This window comes from Lepisosteus platostomus, chromosome 19, assembly GCF_059453375.1.
Source record: "Lepisosteus platostomus isolate fLepPlt1 chromosome 19, fLepPlt1.hap1, whole genome shotgun sequence".
In the NCBI taxonomy this organism is placed as follows: Eukaryota; Metazoa; Chordata; class Actinopteri; order Semionotiformes; family Lepisosteidae; genus Lepisosteus; species Lepisosteus platostomus.
The window spans coordinates 25,667-47,334 of record NC_142629.1 but is presented as its reverse complement, the minus strand read 5'-3'; the positions used below and the strand labels follow the sequence as shown (position 1 = coordinate 47,334).

Sequence of the window (21,668 nt, the reverse complement as noted above, 5' to 3'; positions counted from 1 at the left end):
GACAGTGATCTGTTCTCTTTCTTTTTCCCCGTTTACAACGTTTTTTTGTGCAATATATGCCAGGGACCTGTGCATTACATCTATATTTATATTCAGATGTGTGATACGATTTTTCTGTGTACTGTTCTAGTTTGTTCTTTCTGTGTCTGGACTGTGAGTAACTCTTGTATTGTATGTATTGTACTATTATTATGTAATTCGTTACACTGTGGCTGTGTTAAGCTGCTGTTGCACTGCAATTTCCCTCACGGGATCAATAAAGTATCTATCTAAAGCCATCTGAGGTTCTCCTGAGGAACACGATTGTGCTGTTCCATTACTGTCCTCAGTGTCATATTTATTTTTTTATTGTTCTTCTACACACTTCAGGACTAATTCTGGTTGTACATAGTGCATGATTTAAAGTCCAGAACCTTGTTCATTGGTTGTGCTCTTTTGCATGTGAAACCTGCCTACTTGTGTCCATCTTTAATGAAACAAGAAGGCACAGCCAGGTCTTGACTTAGTTTTTATTGTGCTGATTTGTAGCCTCAGTCCTGCAGAACTAAGTAGAACAGTACAGGGGGAGAGCTGCTCCTTTCGGAATAACCTTCCCACGATTTTACAGTGGCACAAGTAGGCAAACTTGTTTGAACAGGAAAAATTGTCTTTTTGGGTGGTGCAGGCAGGCCATGATGGTGATTATCCAAGTTACTCTTGGAAATACTATGATGCCTTTTTTCAGACCTTTTGAATGCCTGTTTGTGCCAAAATGCTTTCCCACTGGTGTGTAGTCCTGATGGTCCCAGGAGGTCAGTGAGCATAGTACCTTCTGTTCCAGAGATGATACCTTCAAGTTTAAAGACAAAACTGCAGTTAAAACTCTTATCTAACTTTCACACTCTTTATAATTCAATTGGACTTGTAAACATATTGTTCTTGTAACCTTGTATAACACACCTTAAGACTGAGTACCACCTACAGTGGTAGCATGTTTATTGGTTTTAAACATGTCTAGGGGATCAAGGCTGAGGAGAAGGAAGAGTTGAGGGGTGGATAAACACCAGATAAACTGGGAGTGTTTGTTACAGATTTCACAGGAATTTTACTGCATTACCTCCAAACAACAAGGCAAAAATGTCCTACAATATTCTGTCATCTTACTAGTTATAGATCCTTCAGCATGAGCTAATGCCTTCTGGTTTTACCATGGTATAGCAGGATGTGTGAATGAAGCATCCAGCTGTATTTTCATGGCTTTGCTCTAAAACCACAGCTACTGCCCAGGGTTCTCAGTAAAGTCTCACCCCAGTCACTTTGAGCAGAAGTGAAGCCTCTGGAACCTCAAATTTTGGACAATCACTTCAATTTTTTTAAATCAGTTTCTGCATAGTCCAAGTCTAGCAATTATAATTTGGACCTTATTAACAACAGTAATTTCTTTAGCCAGTCCTAGTGCTCATTAAGAGATTTGTCTTATGGTTGAGTAGGCAGTGAGGATCATGATAGCTCACTCAATACTCTTCTTCCACTGTTCATTCTGGTTTACTTGTGAGTCTGTTGGTTGAGACCTGCTAATTTTATTGGATGGTTTACATTGACGTAAGAATGAAATGTGCCTGCACTAGAGGAGCCCTGGGGTCCTAGAGGATGAAGGCTGCCTCCCAACGTAGATTGGAAACTCAGGCAAGAGAACCAGCAGAAAATAGGCCAGAGCTCCAGGGCAAAGGCCAGGAACCATAGTGCAGACTGGAGTGCAGGTTTGGAACTGGGAGCTGTAGTGCAGAGTGAAGGCCTGGAGAAAGAGGAAACTGGAACAGGAGATGCAGTGTAGAGTGATATTGCCAAGTTAAAATTGAACCCAGGCTTGAATATGTGAGGAACTCTGTTGTACCTTAATTTTTACAGTCATCCACTTTTGTATATTTTGTTTGCTTTTTACATAAGCTATCGCACATAATATTTTTAATTAAGCTTTAATGCAAACACTCTTTAATTGTATGTTTAAAAATTCACAATATGTATAAATACATTACTTCTCTCTGAAAAAAGGTAACCTACTTACATCTAGCATTTTCAAATTTCATGGTGCAAAACCTACCGCTATCAGAAAACAACTTAAACTTGATAGGTTAGTCTAGTCATGAACATTCTGAGCAAAACCATTTCTCCTGTATTTTAAGGAAGGTTGTGTGGGACTGGGCAAAAGAGAACAGTGGAAGGTACATTTTAATATGTAAATGGAGTTGAGTATTTTTTCCCCAACTGCTTTCTCATACTTTTTTGTACTCTGAAGACAAACATTTGAGGTAAAGCAGTTGCCACATTGTCAACGATTGGTTGAGCTCTGTGGGCTTTGCCCTAGCTTTTGAAATCACTTCCACAAAAAAAATCACTTTTCTTCCGCCCAATAGGTACAAGAGATCTAAATTAAACTGCAGTAGTTAAACTGGGTCTCAATTCCTCCTTACTGATGTCAGCCTTCATTGAGGTGCACATGTGAAGCTGCTACAGATCCAGAAGACAATATTGATCTTGTGGGTAGCTGCGTCAGCATGCGTAGGCTGCAAAGGAACAAGTAATAGGTTTATTCCATGCTGAAAAAAAGAAGAAAGAGAACAACGTTTCGGCCGTGGAGCCTTCTTCAGGTGTGACCAATATTGATCTTGGCCACCTTGTGGATTTTGTAAAGAGTAGTGAGATTCTGCTAAGGTCAGACTGGAAAGGCAATGGAAAAGCTTCATTTCTAAAACAGTCAGTTAACTATATAAATAAAAAACATTTAACCAATGATAGTTACCATTTTAAAGGACTGATGGCTTGTTTCAGCATAGGCAGACAGTTAAACTCCAGATTATATCCTGGAAAGACATGGGTGTGAACTTCTACTTGTGACACTTAATCTCATCTGGCACTGCCACCACATGCTGGTTGTAGTTGCAGGTAGTAGGTATGTATTACTAGTACCACAGAAGCTAAAAAATCATGTTTTAAACTAGTAAGTGCTTGAGGAGGAAGCTATCCACATTTTTTGGATGTAAAGGAACAAGAAAGAGTTAATTGCAAAGTGAACAATAGATTGGTTTCCACTGCTGAGCCTTAAAACCGGAAGATAATTTTAATATTGCCTATAGAGCACTATTCCAGTAGGAATGTGTCCAGCGTTCACCTCCACTTCCCCCCCAGTTTAATTGCAGTACTGAGCCCTTGGATTAACACTTGCAGTGTTACATGTTGCACTCAAGTAAGATGGTAAGATTTATAACTTTTATAAACCTAGAATAGTACACTTGCCTATGGGAAAAAAAGACAATAGTAACAGATTAAAAAACTACACCATTGATGAATCAATCACTTAAAATGCCATTATAGTTCAAAACTTGGCATAAACTAGTATGTGTTGTAAACAGTATTACACAGTTATAACCTGTGCAGTTGAATCTGTGATTCAGGGAAACTAGTACATTTACTCACCTTTTCCATGCTCTACACGAGATGCAAGTGTTACTAAAGAACAGTGTGCACCAGGAAGAAAGCTCTGCATCACGTTTTGCAAAAATGACAGAAGCACTGAAGATGAACCACCTCCCAGGGTTTGATGCTGTACATGAGGTAAGGAAAAGGGATACTATTGATAGGCCATTTGAAGTTTAGTAGTCAAAGCCATAGTCTATCCTTCTCAAGGGTAGAGGTACACAGCTTTTATGTAATCACATAAGCATATTACCCAGCCCTTTATTGAAAGAACCAAAGGCGTCTGCCTCCGTGATGTGGCTAAGCACTGTTTGGGACTCCCACAATGGCAGGAGTACAGCACCTCCTGTTCTCAGGATCACACTTCACAGGGGTCCACGGGTCCTCCTTCCCAAACCCTGGTTCATTCCAGCTGGGAAATGAAGGACAAGGACAGCAGCTCTGGTTAACACTGCTCATTAGGTGCCAATTCTTTAAAAAAAACATGGAAAACCTGAAGAGTAAGTTTGTCGGGCCAAGACGGGGTATCTATGCTCTATAGCAGTAGTTCCAAGTCTTGGTGACCTGCACACCTTTGGGACTTTATTTAACTTACAATATATTACTTTAAATCTCCAACATGAGTAAGAACAGGGAACAAACCAAAGTCAATGAAGGGTTTGATTGTGTAACTAAGGGCTGAGCTGGAACAAGGTCACCAGGAACAGGATTGGGAACCACTTCTCTAGAGTTAAGAGCCACTGGAATTGTTTCCCAAGATTCAGAAAAAGTTATTTTTAATAAACTGGGAAACCCTCACTTTGGTGGGCAGGTGGAAAGTGTCATAGCTTAACAGAAGGATTCCACATGAAGGAAAATGGACACTGCTAGAGTGTACCTACCCAGCTCACAGTACCTTACCTTTCCATCAGGAACAGGCACTCAAGTCAGTTTACTAGAACCAGCCAAGTGAACGAATCTAAGAGCCCCCACTCATTAAAAAAGTCAACTAGAGAAAAACAGCACTTGACAAAGAGGCTTGTCCCAAAAACAGCCAGATGTCACCACTTTATAAATGCTGAATGAACACAGGAGCAGTGACTTTTTACACCTTAAGCTGGGCTGGCACCTCCACAAGAAACCTGAGTAAAACCAGTTTTCCAAGCAACAAAAAAAGCCAAAATCAATTGGAAACAAAAAGAAGGCTTCACAGTTGAAATGTGTTTTCTTTCTTCTCTTTTCAGCATGGAATATGCATATTACTTGTTCCTTTGCAGACTGCGCATGCTGATGCAGGTACCCACCTACAATATCAATAGTCCACCAGAAATGGCTTCATGCAGCTCAGCTGCTTTCTACCAGGTAATCAAGAAAAGTATACTAGTTATATTTTACCTATGAAATATAATTATACTATTATAGGAATGCAAACTAAATGGTCATAATCAAGTGTTTGATAAAACAACCTTGTAAACACTCATTTAAATCAATATTTAGCAACAATACAAACACTTGCTGCTCCAGTCCAGGAGTGGTAGTCCCCTTTAACCCCAGAAAGTGAAAAGCCAACTAGTTCAGCCCTGTAAACTTAAAGCAAATCTCAAGAACATATTCTACCCCACAGAGCAGCCTGTACTCACCCCTGTTCTGAACCACTGAATGGAAACAGGAGCAAAGGGAGTAATCTGTTTTATACCCTGAGCAGGGCTGGCACCTCCCCCTTGGAATGTAGCAAAAACAGAGAATGGTAAAGCATCCACAGGTGACAGTCGTAGTGGCTGTGAAACAGGTTTAACCCACAGTTAAAAGGGGTGTTCCTTAATGTCTTTTTATAGGACCATACATGTGAATAAGGATTTAATTGTACTTGTGTATATAACAAATAAACTGAACTGAATAAAAAAACAGCCTTGTAAACACACACATATGTAGGAGAGATGAATTTCTAGTCATCTGCAGATATAAATGTGAAATTTAAGAGCCCAACCATTACTTATTGTACTCCCACCATGTTCATTTGTCATATAAATTAACTTTTTTAATTAGTTTTTTTTTCCTCAGGAGTGTAGGAGTGTTATTTTTTTCTGTGTGATTAGTGATGGTTTTGACCAAATAAAATTTTATGTTAAGTTAATATCAAGGTTGCAGTTATGTTTTGTTACACAACCAAACATGTTGTGTTTATATATGTGATATACAGTGTGGATATATATACACTTTGAACATTTGAAATTATATTAAGGACATTTTAAGGATCTTGAATAATTTGCAGTTTGGCTTCAAGTCACTTTTCACCATTTATGAGTGAAATTTGAAGGGATAAAAAGGTGGTTTAATCACTAAGAAACTGCAACTAATTGAATAACAGGAGCAGGGTGCTATTTAACAAGTGTTCTTGGTAGTCATTTGGAAATTAATTTGGCTTTGGGATGAGAGATCAATAGGTTAGCTGGCTAATGCTTGTTTGGTCGTTGGAAGCAGGTGTGTGTTGTATTAGGAGCGGTGGGGGTTTGGTAGTGGCCCTTTGAGGAGCCGTTGGGATTGGCCCCTGGTGAATTAGCTACAGCCGTGAGGTCATCATGAGGCTTATAACAAGGCAGCCCAGGCGGGTGGGTGTCTGGCTCTCTTTGTCTCTTACTACAGCAGGTTAAAGAGAGGCTTTATGTTATTAGAGTGGTGGTTGTTAGTTTTTAATGTCATTATTATATAAGGTAAATTATTTTGCTATGCTTTTTTTAACCAGGAGTTGTTGAAGAATTGTAAAGCTTTTGCAAAGATGTGTTTTTAAAAACTTTAAGAAGTGTCAATATTTGAGAGTATGGAGTGAAGTTAAGATTAGTGTGAAGTCTCTATTTGCTTTTGGTTTAGACAATTTTTAGTTTTCCCCAACACTTATACATTTTGTTTTAGTGTATGAAACTCTTGTTGGTAAATACTGTGATCTCTTCTCTAGAGCTCAAACCGGCAACAGGAAAGGTTTTATATCCTGACTTGACAGTTTCACTGGGACATCAGGGAAGACCCTTCTCTGTCCAACATGCTGGTGTTCCAGTCTCTGCTGGACTGTAGAAAACTGGAGATGCAGGTCAGTGTGGGGTGAGCTCTTAAGGCTGGGAGAAGTCTGTATGGCACTTGTTCTGGTCCCCTCTCTGTGGCAGTGGGGTGGCCATCAGTGTTTTGCTGCCCTTGTCTCCTTCAGGTGCTGTTCTGAGAGGCAGATGGTGACAATGAGCACATTCACTTGAGAGAGGATGCTGGTGGAGTTTCCAGATGAGATTTTGTTGGAACGGTGTGTGGAAACTGCACAGACCAGCTTTTTATAAGGCTGTTCAGCAGTGGTTCTGATTGTCTGTGAGTTAAACTACACTGCAGTACTCGGAGCTTCTCAATCCCTGGCCATCTCAATGCACAGTATGGAGACATCGCTTGGAGAATTGTTCAGAGGAAGCTCACTGGCTGGCTAAAAGGATACCCACTGTGTGACCTGTTGATGCCCACCTGTGGATATTGAAGTCTTGTGGTTTTAACAGTGGAAGGTGAAGAGGTGCTGCAAGCAATCCTTGAATATTCTGGATGCCCATGAATTTTGAGCAGTTGTAAAGGTAGTGTCTAGGAGGAGGTGAGTTTCACTCTTGTATCCTGTTTTTTTATTTATTTATTTTTACCCTTAAGAATTGGCTTAGTGTTAATTTTGGAAGACTTCTGGTGATTTTTCTATCATGTTTGAGTGTTGGTTTAATTTGAGGTGTAGGTTTTCTTATCTTCTGGGTGCTGTCCTATATACTGACATGTATAGTACTAAACTGGTACTGGGAGTAAAAATTCTTACTGTTTCAAAGTGAAGAGGATCAAATCTAAATTTCTACTTCAGGTTCTGCTGTTGGAAGGGTTGACCAGGCCTTTGCTCCCAGAGGGATGACCTTTATTTGCCAGGAATGTGCAGATGTGGCACACTGTAGACTGGGTGCTTTCTCTTCAGTGAAGATCTGCTTGAGGAGTTCTTAGTTACTAAACCAAGACAACAGCTGTTAGGGGACCCTGTCAGAGCTGCTCAGTGAGTTCTCTACCACCCAGGAGTAGAGACCGGGGTGACTGTGTGTGGGGCAGCTCTGGGCTTGACATTGCTTGATCCTCCTTCAAAGGTAGGAGTGGCTTTCTGTTCTGACTGCCACTCTGCACACCAGCCTTGGGGTGGCTGTTTCTAGGAGCACCTGAGCCACCTGGCTGGTTGAGCTATAACTGACTGTTCCAGGCAGGAGGGGTCCCTGATTTTACAGCCTTTGTTTAGTTGTAGTTGCTGGGGTTCTTGGTTTTCTAACTTAAATGAAGTGGTAAATTAGGAATGGAAGTCCAATACTGAAAGTGTTGTGCAAGCACAGGGAAAGATCTGGCTAAATTATTTTGCTAAGGGTACCAGTGAAAAATAGAGATTCACAGTATGTGAGATTTATTTCATGGGTGCACACATGTAAATAAATCTAACATTGACTGAAATTCTGAACTGAATTAAATTAAAAAATGGGGAAACCTATGCTCCAGTCTAGTGTAAGGTGGACTTCCTGATTTAGCCCAGTGAGGCTGTATTTTTCCCCATTATCTGCACTAAAAGCCATGCTGTCAGAGGTTTAGTGCAGAAAGGGGAGGTATGAGTTTCTAGGTGATTGAAGTGGTATGTATTCTCTTGTGAGAAGGGAGAGAGAGCAGTATGGAAACTTACTTGTGCTGGAGGACTTCATTGTTTGTGCTCCTGTTTAAACTGGTTTTATACTGCATATTTTTCCCTTGGCTCCTGTGTATTGACCTGTGACCATACAAGATACTATGGTAGTAAACTATTTCTATTTTTACACCTCTTGGAACACTTGAATGACTTGATTAGGGAATGTTAAGCTTAGTTTTACCAATGGCTTGTTCTGCATATGTACAAGCTGTAATCTCCCTAATGGTATAGAGCATGCTGTAGCTGGAAGGCTGAAATCAACTTTAAGTGTTAAAACTCAAACCGTCCCCCTCTTATGGAACTCCAGTCAAGGCTGCTGCTGTTGGTACTGAAGATGGTTAGTGTTTGGTTTTGTACTGCTGTGGAACCTAATTATTTTTTTGGAGGTGGGGGGGGACTTTCTGCTCTTTTTGTAGTAGATGCAAACTTACTGCACCTCTTTCGTTGTGTGTTGAGGCATTTTCTTAAAGCATTGTCCACCACTATTTGTCTGGGTATACAACTTTGAAATGTCTGTCAATTCTCTGTACTGTAAACTTGTTACTGTTTTTATGTAGAAGTACTGGTAGTTTTATTTAGGTGTGCATTAGATGTACTTGTATGTACCCTATGTCCAGATGGGGAAAAATATCTTCCATTAACTATTTTTCCCCTTTACTTTAGGAATGTTAGTCTTCTGTAAATTGACCTAAAGATCTGAGTACTTGTGTGGCACGGGAAAGCAAGTTGAAGAATTCTAATCTCTTGCCTCAGAAGCTTGCAAGCTAATGTCAAGGAAGAGAAGCAAGGGCATCTATGTCCTGGGTGAGCAGGACAAGGATTTGTTTTTTTTTTTTCTTTCAGCCAGTAAGGATCCAGCATTGAGGGTTAGGATCCGTGATCCATCAGGATTGGGGTGGAGTCGAGTTGGATGCACTGAATTTGATTCATTGTTTTTTGTTGTTGTTTGGTGCTACATGTTTATTCTAGTGAGCTGTTGACAACCATTAATGAATATTGCAAAAGGATCCAGTTTCCCTGGACGTCTGCCGTGTCAAAGGAAGAATGTTGAGGAAGCGGAAGGCTGTGTCTATTTCAACTATTGCCTGAATCCCTGACCTTGGCTGCTCTGTGATGGGCAGTTTGCAGAAAATAGTGGTCAGTAATCAAGTCAGCCAGGGTCTTTAATGCTGATCCAATTATTGCTCTTAACTCAAGTGCACTCTTGTGGCCAAGGTAAAGGTGAGTTTGAAGGTATGTAGAGGGGAGGTGTAGGTCAAGATCTTTTAGTGTGGATTGTTAATTGATTTTAGTACAATGATCAGTGTTCCCCAATCCCTGGCAAAATTAATCCACAGTGTGGAGAAACAAGATTGGTGAATCCTGTTCAGAGGGAGCTCACTGGCTGGCTAAAAGGATACCAGCTTTGTGACCTGTTGTCCATTTGTGAGTATGGAAGTCCTGTGCTTTGAACAGTGGGGAAAGTGAAGAGGTGTAAGCTGTCCTCAAGTTTCCTGGATGCCCATGGATCTTGGAGGAGATGGAAGGGTAGTGTCTAGAAAGACACTGTGCCTGGAGACAAGGTGGGTTTCACTCACCCAACCCCCCCTCTTGGATATCTTCTGGTGGCAAATGACATGGTTTTTAATGTGTTAAACCTTTTTGGCTTTCTTTCTGGGTTTGTTCCCTGCTTGGTTGAAGCTCTCCTACACCGTCATGCACTGAACTGGCTGCCATTCTGACTCAAAGACTGAATTACTGCATTGTGTGGGATTTTATTTCATGGGTGCACACATGTAAGTAAATCACATTGGATACACTGCAGTACAACCGTGACTTGGCACACTGCAGACTCCTTACTGGTTGAGGCTCTGAGGAGATGGCATGTCAGCCAGGTTCTCTTGATGGGTGTTGGCACAGGAACTGCTCTCTTCAAGGGAGAGGAACTGCACTGGATCTTTTCCTTGTGGAAAGAGCCCTGGACTGGGGGGTTTTCTCTGCTCTCTACATTGTTTCCCTGTTAGCTTGTCCTGGGCAGGTGCTATACTGAACATTTTGCAAGTTCAGCGCGATCCTGGATTTGGGGTTGAGCTTCCTTAGTATTTCTGAAAAGTGCTGAGGACTTGGACTAAATCCTTCTCTCCATTTCAGGATCTCTGCTGTCAGAAGGGATGAGCAGGCCTTGGGTCCAGAAGGACTTAGTGTGACAACATGCAGGGGTGTCAGTTGTACTTATCTGTGATGGAGTCTAAGAGTGGAATCTGTTACTCTGTACCCATATAGTGGTAGGAGATGTGAGCTTAAGGCGAATGGACACCTCCTGCTTGAATCTTTTGGTTTTACATGCATTGTATCAGTTTAAAACTGGTTTGAATCAATGGGTAGTGCTGTGCTTGCTCCAAATAAGGAATTTTTCAGACTTAAGACCTCTGCCTTAAAGTCTCTTGCTCAGCAGTTTCCATGCTAGTTCCTGGGACCATAAAGTGCTGCATGTAATTAAGTCATATGGAAAGAATTGTCTGTACTGGTTAATATTTCTGCTTTACTTCAAGTATGTTTCAGATATCATACCTTTCTCTAGTCTTCCCAAGCTGAACACATGGTTAAGTAATTTTGTTCCTCCAGTCTTGTCTTATTTTAAATAAAGGTTAATTTCCTTTTTAGTTTGAGATAACTAATGGATTAATAGTGGTGGGAAAGTTCTCTATGGTTGATTGTAGTCCATTAATTATCCAAATCTCATCTGAATTATAGATGAGGTGGTAAGTGCTAGTTTAGTCATTGGAAGCAGTTGTGTTGATTTGGAAACAGTGGAGGTGGGACACTGAGCACAGGTTGGGTTTGGCTCCTGTTAATCGCCCTGAGGAGTTTTATAAGGCAGCCCTGGAGCCAGTGTGTTCCCAGCTGCAGCAGGTGAAGACGCTCCTGTGATTTGTGGTGGTTTTTTACTTTTAAAATGTTAGTATTACTGTGGTAGGTAAGAGTAATAGCTTCTTTTGAGGTTTTAATTTTTCTAGATGTTTTTTTTTCAAGCCAGTGTAATCAGATTTACTGTAGCCCTGAGCTTTATTGGATGAAAATAATTTTGTTTTAGTGATCATTGATCCTTTTATGTGGTGAATTAACTAATTGTATGGATAAAGCTGAGGTGATGCATCTGCTCAATTTTTTTTTATCGGCTTAAATTGTTAGGACTCACAGACTGTAAACCAATCATCCCACTGCCTGAAATTCCTGACCCTAACCTATAACCTGCACCTTCAATGCTGACCTGATCATTGATCCTAACCCAATCAGTGCACCCATGTGGCCAAGGTAAAGGTGAGCTGCAAGTCAAACTTTTTGTGCATTTGGTCAGCAGTGATGTGCTTCCCGGTCCCTGGCCAGCTGTATGCACAGTGTGGAGTGACAGGCCTGGAGAATCCTGTTTCGAGGAAGCTCACTGGCTGGCCGAAAAGATGCTAGCTGCGTGACCTGTTGATGTCCTACCGTGAGTATAAAGTGCAGAACTTTAAAACGGGAGAGCGAAGACATGCTGCAAGCCCATGTATCTTGGAGCAGTTGCACTACCCAGAGCAGAGGTGAGTTTCACTCTTCTCCTGTCTTCCCTAATCCAAACCAAATTTGATGCTCTAACCATTTAGTATTGGTGAGTGAGCTTCTCTTTAGGATATCTTTCATGTTGCTTAGTCCAAATTGATCAAACAACCCCTTCACTTGTAAGAATTTTACAATGGAGGAAAAGGTACTTTTGGTGTAGGCTTAGTGTTAAACTCTTGAACCTCATTGCAACATGCTATCCACTTGGAAATGAGGTGTAATTTTGGATTTGTCTTGTCTCTTTTGGGTGATGTTTGCTCCTTGATTGGGTGAGGCACTGACGTGCACTTGACTGGCTGTCATTATGGCTCTCAAAGACTAAATTAGTGCTTTGTATGTGATTTATTTCATGGGTGCACACATGCAAATAAATCACTTTGGTTCAATTGTGACCTGATGAATCGGACTCCTTACTGGTTACAACTCTGAGGAGACAGCATGTCAGCCAGGTTCTCTTGATGGGTGTTTGCACAGGAACTGCACTTGCTCCCCTGTGGCATGACAGTGGACTGGGGGGTTTCCTTTTTCTGCAGGGTGTTGTCCTGTTGGTTTGACTTGGACCCTGTTGGTAGTGAAAATGCGGACTTGACTGTTTCCAAGAAAGGAAGAGGACTTGGGTTAAATCCTTCTCTCCATTTCAAGCTCTCTGCTGCCAGTAGGGATGAGAAGGCTTGTGCTCCTGAGGGAAGACCTTTCATCACCAGGAGTGGAGCGCAGATGGGGCCGGTCTCTTTCTATGAAGGTCTACTGGAGGAGTGGGGAGCTTGTTCCAAGTCTGAATGTCATTGATAACATCAGAGGATTCAGGTTTGACTACAATGTGTACACTAGCTACATGGGGAACATTTTCATTGGGTACAGTACATACACCTGGGTTCACGTACAATTGTGTAGACTGTTGTATGGGGTATATTTATGTGTACTGGGCAGATGGCTTTTGGCATGGGACATAGTGTTGTATGACAAACTCTTGGCTACTTCTAGTTTGTACTTGAAGTTGAAAGACCCTGTAATCAGGGTCAGAGATGCAGGACAATCTGAAAGCCAAGCATTCTTTAGTTTACTGCATGGAAAATTGAATATTTTGAGAATCTTTGATTTTGCAACTAATTTTAACTGTAGCAATCCATTGGGCATCTTCAGTATTCAAGCCAGTGTTGTGATGCAAGATAGTGATGTTGAAATACTTTTTTTACACTGTGTATTCCAATGAGCAGGTGACAGCTGTCAGACTGAGAACGGGGGAGTAGGAAGCATTACTGCTGGTGAACTTGGGCTGCGCCGAGTGAACAATGTGAGCTGAAGGTAAGCAAAGGAGAGATTCAGGTCAGTGTGAGGAGAGCTTTTAAAGTTGGGAGCAGCCTACACAGCACAACCTGGTCCCCTCTGTGTGGAGGATGGGAGTGGTTAGTTCTGTTTCTTTTACAGTTGGTGCACGTGGCAGTGGTTGAAGACAAGATGCTCCTAGTCTCAAGAGAAGTGTCTTGGTCTCTGGAATGTTTCTGTGATTTAGGGTGGAATGCTGTGATTTGCTCCCCAGTCCCTGTCCACCTGAATGCAAAGAGTGCTGATGGACGCTTCCATTGAATAGTATTGGCCGTCCGAAAGGATATCGGGAGTGTTCTGTGAGTATTAAACACGTGGGAAGGTTGTGCAGAACATTGTCTAATCATTGGTGAGTTTTGGCATTTTGCACCTTGTGACTGGTTCTCTACACTTTCCCAAATCAAAGATGACTGAAATATCAAACTATAGTGTTTGATTAAAAGCATCTTTATATGGAGTCAGGTGTGAGTGTCTTGCTAGCAAATTCCAAATGCAATGCCTTTTCACTTTTGTACTAGGCTTAGTTTTGGGATTCACTGGGCAAGTTTAGCTTCCTGTTGAACTGTGGGTTTCTTTATTGTAGGCTTTTGTTTTGATGTTTCTTGCTTAAGCAGTTGTAGCACCAGCAGCCTCCTCCTCTTGGAGACTCCTTGGTGATGTTTTCAAACAACAGTGAAATACCATGTCTGAGACCCAGTCAGATCAGTGAGTTCCTTACCACTCAAGAGTAGATTGGGGAGGTTGTGTGGGGCAGCTGTGGGCTTGACACCACTTGAGCAGCTTTCTTTTCCGACTGGTGCTCTACACATCAGCCTTTTGATGGTTGTTCCCAGGAGCAGCTGAGCCACCTGGCTGATTGAGCCAAAGTTGACTTTGTTCAAGGTAAGAGGGGACTCTGATGTAGCCTGGAGCTGCTGGGGTTCTTTGTTTTTTTTTTTTTTAGCCTTAATGATAGTGTCACTGTAGCATAAGTACTGGTTAATCAGGGGACGGAAGTCAAATACTGAAAGTGTTGTGCAAGCACTGGGGAGGATTTGGCAAAATTGTTTATGGTATGACTGGGAAATTAGAGAATTGTCAGTATGTAAGATTTATTTCATGGGTGCACACATGTAACTAAATCTTACATTGAAATTTTAGAAGTGAATTAAGTAAATTAAAGGGGGAACTAAGAGTATGGTGTCTTCCTGATTACCCAGTGAGACTATTCTGTGAATGTCCAGCACAGTCCTGTCAGAGGTTTAGTGCACAAAGGGGAGTGAGTTTCCAGCTGATTAGAAGTGGTTGTGTACTGTGCCTTGTGAGGGAGAGAGCTACATGAAGACTGTTGGACTTTCTTATACTGGATGTGTACTTTAACCATGAGCACAAACCTGTTATTGGTGTAAAACTGGCTGTGAAACTTGGTTAAGTGGTTCTGCTGATCTTCTAGAAAGCTTTTTTTCAAGGTGTTTCTAGTCATTGAGGAATATGAGGCTTAGTTTGACCATGGGTTAATCGGTATGTGTTCAAAGTATTCTCTCCATGATGGTCAAGTGTGTGATGCAGCTCAAAGACCTCAATCCACGTGGTGCCCTATCAATCAGTTTCGAGTACTATGTACTCTTGTTTCAATTGTTTAATTTGTTTAAGCTCTAAAGCCTTTTCACCTTGGTTAAGGCTGTAGCGGTTTGGTACTGAAGATGGATAGTGTTTTGATCTCATACTGCTGTGGATCCTTGCTGTTTTTGAATTTTTGTTACTTTTGCAAAATCAGAAGTGGCTCGTCTCAAATTGAGTTTAAGGCAAAAATTCTGCTACACTAGGTATGCATTTTTAGGGTCTCTTTAAAAATTGAATTTCAATTACTATTTTATTTGGATATGCAGCTTTGCATAATCAGTTCTGTTTTTCGGTAGTGGTGGTTGGATTTTAATGATGGGTAAGTTGTGCTTGAATGTGCAGCACATCTACGTGGTGAACTACTTTAAATGGATTTGGTAACAATCATGTATCTTGGTTATAAGGCTCAGTTGGTTAAGCTAGAGGTTTTTAATTGAGTCTCAAATTTTCTACTTTTTTGCTTTTGCAACCGATTTGACTAGTTTTCATTTCTGGTTTCAGCCAGTATCCAAGCTAATCTCAAGGAAGTGAAGCAACAGCATCTAAGTCCAGGGTGAGAACTGTCCTGGAGTATTGCAACAAGATCCAGAACTGTCAATGTTAGTGGTGTCTGTGTCCATGATGCCATGCTGCATGATGGTCCAGCTCAGAAGAGAGGAGGCTAGCTTTGTCCTGAGTAAGGTGAGGTGATCCACCTGCTTCAAGTTCTCATCTACAGAAAGTCCCGAGCCTCTGAATAAGGTGGAAAGAGTGGTGGGTAAACCAATCATCCTACTGCCTGACGACGTGCTTGGGCTGTAACCCTCATCTTCGGTGTGGATATGTTATTTGCTCTCACTCTAATCGGTGCACTCTTGAGGCCTAGGTATAGGTGGGTTTGAAGGTAAGTAGAGGAGGTGCAAGTGTAGCCGTTTTTCCTGAGATGGGTCAGCAGTGATGCAGATCTGTGCATTTGATTATAGTTCAATCAGTGCTCTGCAGTTCCTGGCCAGCTGAATGCACAGTGCAGTGACAGCCTTGGAGGACCCTGCTCAGAGGAAGCTCACTGGATACCAGCTGTGTGACTGGTTGATGCCCATTGGAAAGCAATGAAGTCTGTGGTTTGAACAGTAGAAAGTGAAGAGGTGCTGCAAGCAGTCCTTGAAATTCCTGGATGCACATGGATCTTGGAGCAGGTGCAAGGGTGGTGTAATAGAGGACATGTCCCTGGAGCAGAGGTGAGTTTCACTTTTCCGGTCTAACCTTATCCATTTCAAACTTGATGCTATATAACCTTTTAGTATTTGCTTGTTAGAACTGTTTACTGAAGCTGAAAAGTTTCTTCTGGAGCAGGCTACATGTTAAGCTCTTGGATCTCTTCTGGTGTATAACGTCACGCTTTAACATGCTGAACTGTTTCTAGAGGTGAACCTTTTTTGGGCTTTCTTCTGGGTAATTTTTCCTCCCTGTTTGGTTGAGGCATTTGTATACTAATGTGCACTTGACTGGGTCTGTAAGGCAATTACTGCTTTGCATCGGATTTATTTCATGGGTGCACACATGTAAATTGGTTTTGATGCACAGCAGTACAATAGTGATTTGGCACACCAACAGCCTCCTCCGTAGACTCCTTGCTGGTTACAGCATATCAGCCAGGTACTCGCGATGTGTTGGCACAGGAACTGCTCTCCTCACAGGGGAGGAACTGCACTGGATCCCTCCCCTGTGGCAAGAGCCCTTGACTGGGGGTTTTCTCTTCACTCTCTGCAGGGTGTTTTTCCTGTTTTATCTTGGACAGATGCTGCACCATAAACATTTTGGACGTTTAGTACAAAACTGGAGCTGGGAGTAATTGTTCTTACTGTTTCTAAGTGCAGAGGATCATAACAATCTGTCTACTAGGTTATCTGCTGCCAGAAGGGTTGACCAGGCTTTTGCTCCCAGATGGATGACCTCTCATCACCAGAAGTGGAGTAAACTGAGTAATCTAATTATCCCACTGCCTGATTAGTTTACTCCTAACCCATCTTGCATTTTTAGTATAATCATGTTCTGCTTAATTGGTTATCCTTATCTTTTTGGCTTCGATGTAAATGACTGTGGGGGGGGGGGGGGGTCTGATTTTTTTTTCTTTTTTCCCACAGGATGCAGTTTTCCCATAGCTATCTTGGTGGAGAGCAAGGAGTGCTACTGCTTGGGAAGTGGACTTGGACTCCTCTCCATGAACAAGGGGAGTTGTAAGTAGAGGGGAGATGCAGGTCAGTGTGAGGGGCACTTTTAAAACTGCATCTGCATGGTGGTAGTGTGGAGGAGGAAAATGGACAGTCCTGTTTTGTCCTTGCAGTTGGTGCACTGAGAGGCAGCTGTCAGATGAGGACTGTCACTGGAAAAAGGATGCTTTTGAAGTTTTCAGCTCCTGGTCTCAAGAGAAGAGTGTTGGTATCTTGGTCAGTTATGTTCACAGAACCGCCTCTCTCAATGAGGCTAGACCACAGTGGTGCTGAGTGGTATGATTGACTCTGGAATATTGTTTGTGATTTAGAGTGGAATGCCCCAGTCCCTGCCCACCTGAATGCAGACAGTGCTGATGACGTCTTGTTTGGAGATGAGCTTCCATGGAACAGACTTGGCTGTCTGAATGGATATTGGGAGTGTGACCTGTGAGTATTGAAGTCCTGCAGGTTGAACACTAGAAAGCAAGGAGGGGTTTTAAGCTGCCCTTGGTGAATCTGCTGGGCACCTGTGGATGTTGGAACACATGCAAAGGTACAGTAGTCATGCAGGACACTGTCCCTACTGCAGCGGTGAGTTGTGGGCTTTTGCATCTTGTCTTTGATTTGGGAAAGTGTAGAGTTCAAGTTTCATTATACTTATATACAGGTATATGGTATAACAAAATGCTATTTGGCTAGCTCTTGGATGTTAAGCAGTACAAAACAATACTTTTGTATAAGAAAATAGGCAATGTGCAAGATCATACTTCAACTATGTGAAATAAAGGATAAAACATTTTATGGAGAGTGAGCTTCTTGGCAACTGAGGTAGATTTCAATGTGTGCGTTTTAGATTTGATTGAGGGTTCAGCTCATGGGTGAGAGGCTGGAAGTTTAATAGTTGTGTAGTGCGTGGGTAAAAACTGTCTGGGCCCAAATACTCCGGTACTGGTTTCCAGATGGTAGAGGCTCAAGCAGTCTTCTTGCTAGGGTGTGTGGGGTCTTTGCTTAGAGCTTTCCTCAAGCACTCTCCATCATAAATGACTTGGATGGGAGAGTAACCCCAGTGATGGACTGGGCAGTTTTCACCACCCGCTGTAGGGCTTTGTGGTCCGCAATACTGCAGTTGCCATACTACACTGATGCAACCTGTGTGCTTTCTGTAGTGCATCTGTAAAAGTTGGTGAGAATCTGGGGACATATCTTAGCCGCCTTCAACCGTCTTGGGGAAATTCAGGCTGTGTTGCACTTTCTTAATCAGACAGGTGGACGATGGATTAAGCACACACCCCGGGGGACTTCTGTGTTCAGTGGTGCTGGAGGTGCGGTTTCCAAGCTTGACAGCTGGAGGTCTGCCTGTCAGAAAGTCCCGAATCCCATTGCAGAGGGTGGTGTCGTGACCCAGTGCATTGAGTTTCTTGACTAGTTTCTGGAATGATGGTATTAAAAGCTGAGCTGAAGTAGATGAATAGTAATCCTGTGTGTGTTTTTTTTTTTATCCAGATGTGGATAAAAAGTGTTGCTGGCTTCAAAATGAGCATAAAAGGCGTTGAGCTCATTAGGCAGGGAGGCATCATGGACAGATGGTCTGCCTTTTTGTAGTCTGTGAGGGCCTGTATACCTTGCCACATGCGCCTTGGGTCAATAGTGCTGAAGTGTTACTCCAGTTCCTGTTTGAGTGTGATTTTTGCATGTTTAATACCTTTCTTTAGATTGATACTGGCTGACTTCAGTTCTGATTTATTGCCCGATTGAATGTTGCAGACCTCTGTTCATCCATGGTTTCTGTTTAGGAAATGCTCTTATTACCTTTGTCACATAGCCAGCACATGTCTTGATGTAGCTAGTGACTGATGTATATTCCTGTATGTTGATACATACTGTGTGGATGCCTCTTTTAAAAACACCTCAGTCAGTGCCTTCAAAACAGTCCTGCAGGAGTGATTCAGCTCCTTCAGGCCACACTTTCACTGTCCTGACTGCTGGTTTCACTCACCTGTGCAGCTGTCTGTGTGTGGGGAGGAGAAATGGTGATTGTGGTCTGTTTCCACACTGGGGGAGGGGTATGGCCTTGTAAGCATTCTGAATGTTGGTGTAAACGTGGTCCAGAGTGTTTTCTCCTCTCGTTGGGAAGGAGACTTGCCGATTGGTATTTCAGGAGAATGGGGTTGAGTTTGTAAGACTAGTCACCCAAAATGATAAAGGTTGTCGGGATGTGCAGCTTCTTTGCCATTAGTCGGGGGTGGATGTAGATGGCAGTCATAAACGGTCTGAACAGTAAACTGCTACATCTGTTTTCGTGCAATATGCCAGGGACTTGTGCAATACAACTTTGTGTACTGTTTTGGTTTATTCTTTGTATGTTCTGGACTGTGAGTAACTCTACTTAGTGCACTTCTCACTGTACTGATTGTATTGTATCATTCATTACAATGCTGTTCACTTTAGCTGCTGTTGAACTGCAATTTCCCTCATGGGATCAAAATATCTACCTATAATAAGTTTTAAATTCCCTCAGCAGATAAAAGGGGTGTTATTTGATCATTAGAAATTCCAGAGTGGGTGAGCAGTGTTTCATGATGGAAGATGTTGCACCATGTGTTAATAAAAATGCAAACTCCCCCACCTCTGGATTTACCAGACTCTGTAGTTCTGTCCATGTTGAAGGCAGAAAACCCATCTAGGTGTATTGCTGAGTCTGTAATACTATGTTAGTTAAGTTTTGGTGAAAACATGAGTCAAGAGTTGTAACTGAAATTGAGAACTAGAGCTTGATTACTAAGGCTCCTGCCTCCTTTAGAACTAGGAAACGAGTCTTGCTAGCTTATACAAAATGTTTAAATGTCTTTTCAGTTTGAGGCTTAGTTTTGTGATTTCTGGTGGGCAATTTTAAGCATCCTTAAGCTTAATCCACACGATTAGTAGAGCTGTTGCTCTATTTCTTGGAAATGCTTGTCGGTCTTGGTTAAGCAGTGTCTCACTTCACTGGCTGTCTTTCTGGCTCTGAAAGCCTGAATTTATTTCATGGGTGCACTTTGAAGTAAATCTCTTTAGATGCACTGCAGCACAAGAATGACTTGGCACACCAGCAGACTCCTGGCTGGTTACAGCTCTGAGGAGATGGCATGTCAGCCAGGTTCTCTTGATGGGTGTTGGCACAGGAACGGCACTTGAACCCTCCCCTGTGGACTGGGAGGTTTCCTCTTTGCTCTCTTCAGGGTGTTTTTGTTTGTTTTCTCTTGAACAAGGTTTGCTGTGAAAATGTTGAAAGTGGAAATGCTGGCTTGACTGTTTCTAAAAGGTGCAGAGGATCAAGTCTAAATCTGCACCTGAGTTACTTACAGATGTGGTACGCTTTAGACTAGGATTGCAGCTGGGGTTCATTGTAAGGATTAAGATGCCTAAAACCAAAAGTTTAGCACTGAAAGTAATGCTGTCCGTTTTAGTGCAGAAAGGGGAGGGATGAGTTTCCAGCTGTCTGGAAGTGGATGTGTGCTGTGCTTTGTGAAAAGGGGGAGCTGCAATAATATTTATGCTTTTGTTAGAGGACTTTCTTCTTGTGGATGTTTACTTTTTTAAAACAATACTAACTGCTACATTAAGTTTTATTGTTCTGTGTATAAGTGTAGTACTGATGTATACTATACAAAATGGTGCATGGTTTTGCCCAGAGTATCTTGTACAGCAGGTCATATAAAGGAGATGTGGCTGTAAAAGTGTCAACTTGTGCAAAGTGGTTGTCAAACCTGAACTTTGAGGAGTTTCTATTCATTGGGGAATGCAAGACTTGGTTTGATCTGTATGTGTGCAGGCTGTAATCACCCTGATGGTAGAATGCATGAAGTGGCTGGAAGGTTTAAATCCATTGGTTGTGACCCATCACTAGGTTTTGAGTGCTGCTGGTGTGCTTTTGAGTTTGTTCTGAATGTTTAAGCTTTAAAACCCTTTCAGTCCAGGATGCAGCCGTTTAGTACTGAACATGGTCAGTGTTTTGGTCTCATATTCCTGTGGATCTCAAGATTATTGGGGTGCCCTGAATTTCTTTATGTAAAACCAAAAATTTTAATTTGGTTTTTAAGTCGCATTTCTACAGCCCTAGGTACACATTTTAGTGTGCTTAAAAACGCCTGAATATCAACCACTATTTAATTGGGTGTAAAACTTTGAGATTTTGACTTGTATGAAATCTGTACTGCCTTTTAATAGAACATGGTTTTATTTAAAATGAGTTTTATTTCCATGTTTGGTCTACATGAATAAAAATGTTAATGGACTTGGTCATTCCTTTTTACCTTGGTTATCCAATAATGGAATCTAAGCTTGATGGTTTTAGATAAAGGTCTTTCTCTATTTATTGCTTGTGTAACTGGTTTGAACAGTTAATTTTCATAGCCAGTCACCAATCTGTTAATGTCATGGAAGTAAAGTATGAGCCTTTTATATGCTGGGTGAGACTTTTAGATTCTTTTGGATGCCTATGGATCTTGGAGCTGTTGCAAAGGAAGTCTAGGAGGGCCTTGTTCCTGGAGCGATTGGTGAGTTTCACTTTCCAATAACTCTTTTCTCTAATCAAGTCTAAATCAAATATAAACACTTAATTTTGTCCTTGCTTGTAAGACATTTTTTAAAACTCCTTTTGGTTTGGTTAAGCTCTTGTTTATCTTCTGGCAGAGCACATTATGCTTTAATGTGCTAAACATCTAGAGTCATAGTGGTGTAGTTTTTCTTTGACTTTCTTCTGGGTAATTTTTCCTCCCTGCTTGGTTGAGGTATTTGTATACTAATGTGCACTTGACTGGCTGTCATTCTGGCTCTGA

At 41.8% G+C, this 21,668-nt stretch overlaps 2 long non-coding RNA genes across 6 annotated transcripts in view; one reads left to right on the top strand and one right to left on the bottom strand.

Moving 5' to 3' along the window:
- LOC148644711 (uncharacterized) overlaps window positions 1-21,668 on the top strand; it is a 44,450-nt gene that overhangs the window by 19,928 nt on the left and 2,854 nt on the right. Inside the window, exons 4-13 of one of the 3 annotated variants that reach the window (XR_015928585.1) lie at window positions 4,677-4,794; window positions 6,386-6,517; window positions 6,632-7,051; window positions 11,493-11,621; window positions 12,374-12,538; window positions 12,949-13,036; window positions 13,272-15,876; window positions 16,541-16,896; window positions 16,983-17,085; window positions 17,181-21,386. This is a non-coding gene — a long non-coding RNA (uncharacterized LOC148644711). The other 2 variants (XR_015928586.1, XR_015928587.1) reach the window with 2 other exon arrangements.
- LOC148644712 (uncharacterized) lies at window positions 619-5,112 on the bottom strand. Of its 3 annotated transcripts, XR_015928584.1 has the most exons (6): window positions 5,073-5,112; window positions 4,737-4,787; window positions 3,454-3,580; window positions 2,780-2,840; window positions 2,451-2,543; window positions 619-829 (listed from the first exon to the last, which is right to left on the bottom strand). It is a non-coding gene; the product is annotated as an uncharacterized LOC148644712 (long non-coding RNA). The 3 variants fall into 3 exon arrangements; XR_015928582.1 differs by lacking the exons at window positions 4,737-4,787; window positions 5,073-5,112 and adding an exon at window positions 3,707-3,797; XR_015928583.1 differs by lacking the exons at window positions 619-829; window positions 4,737-4,787; window positions 5,073-5,112 and adding exons at window positions 1,524-1,774; window positions 3,707-3,797.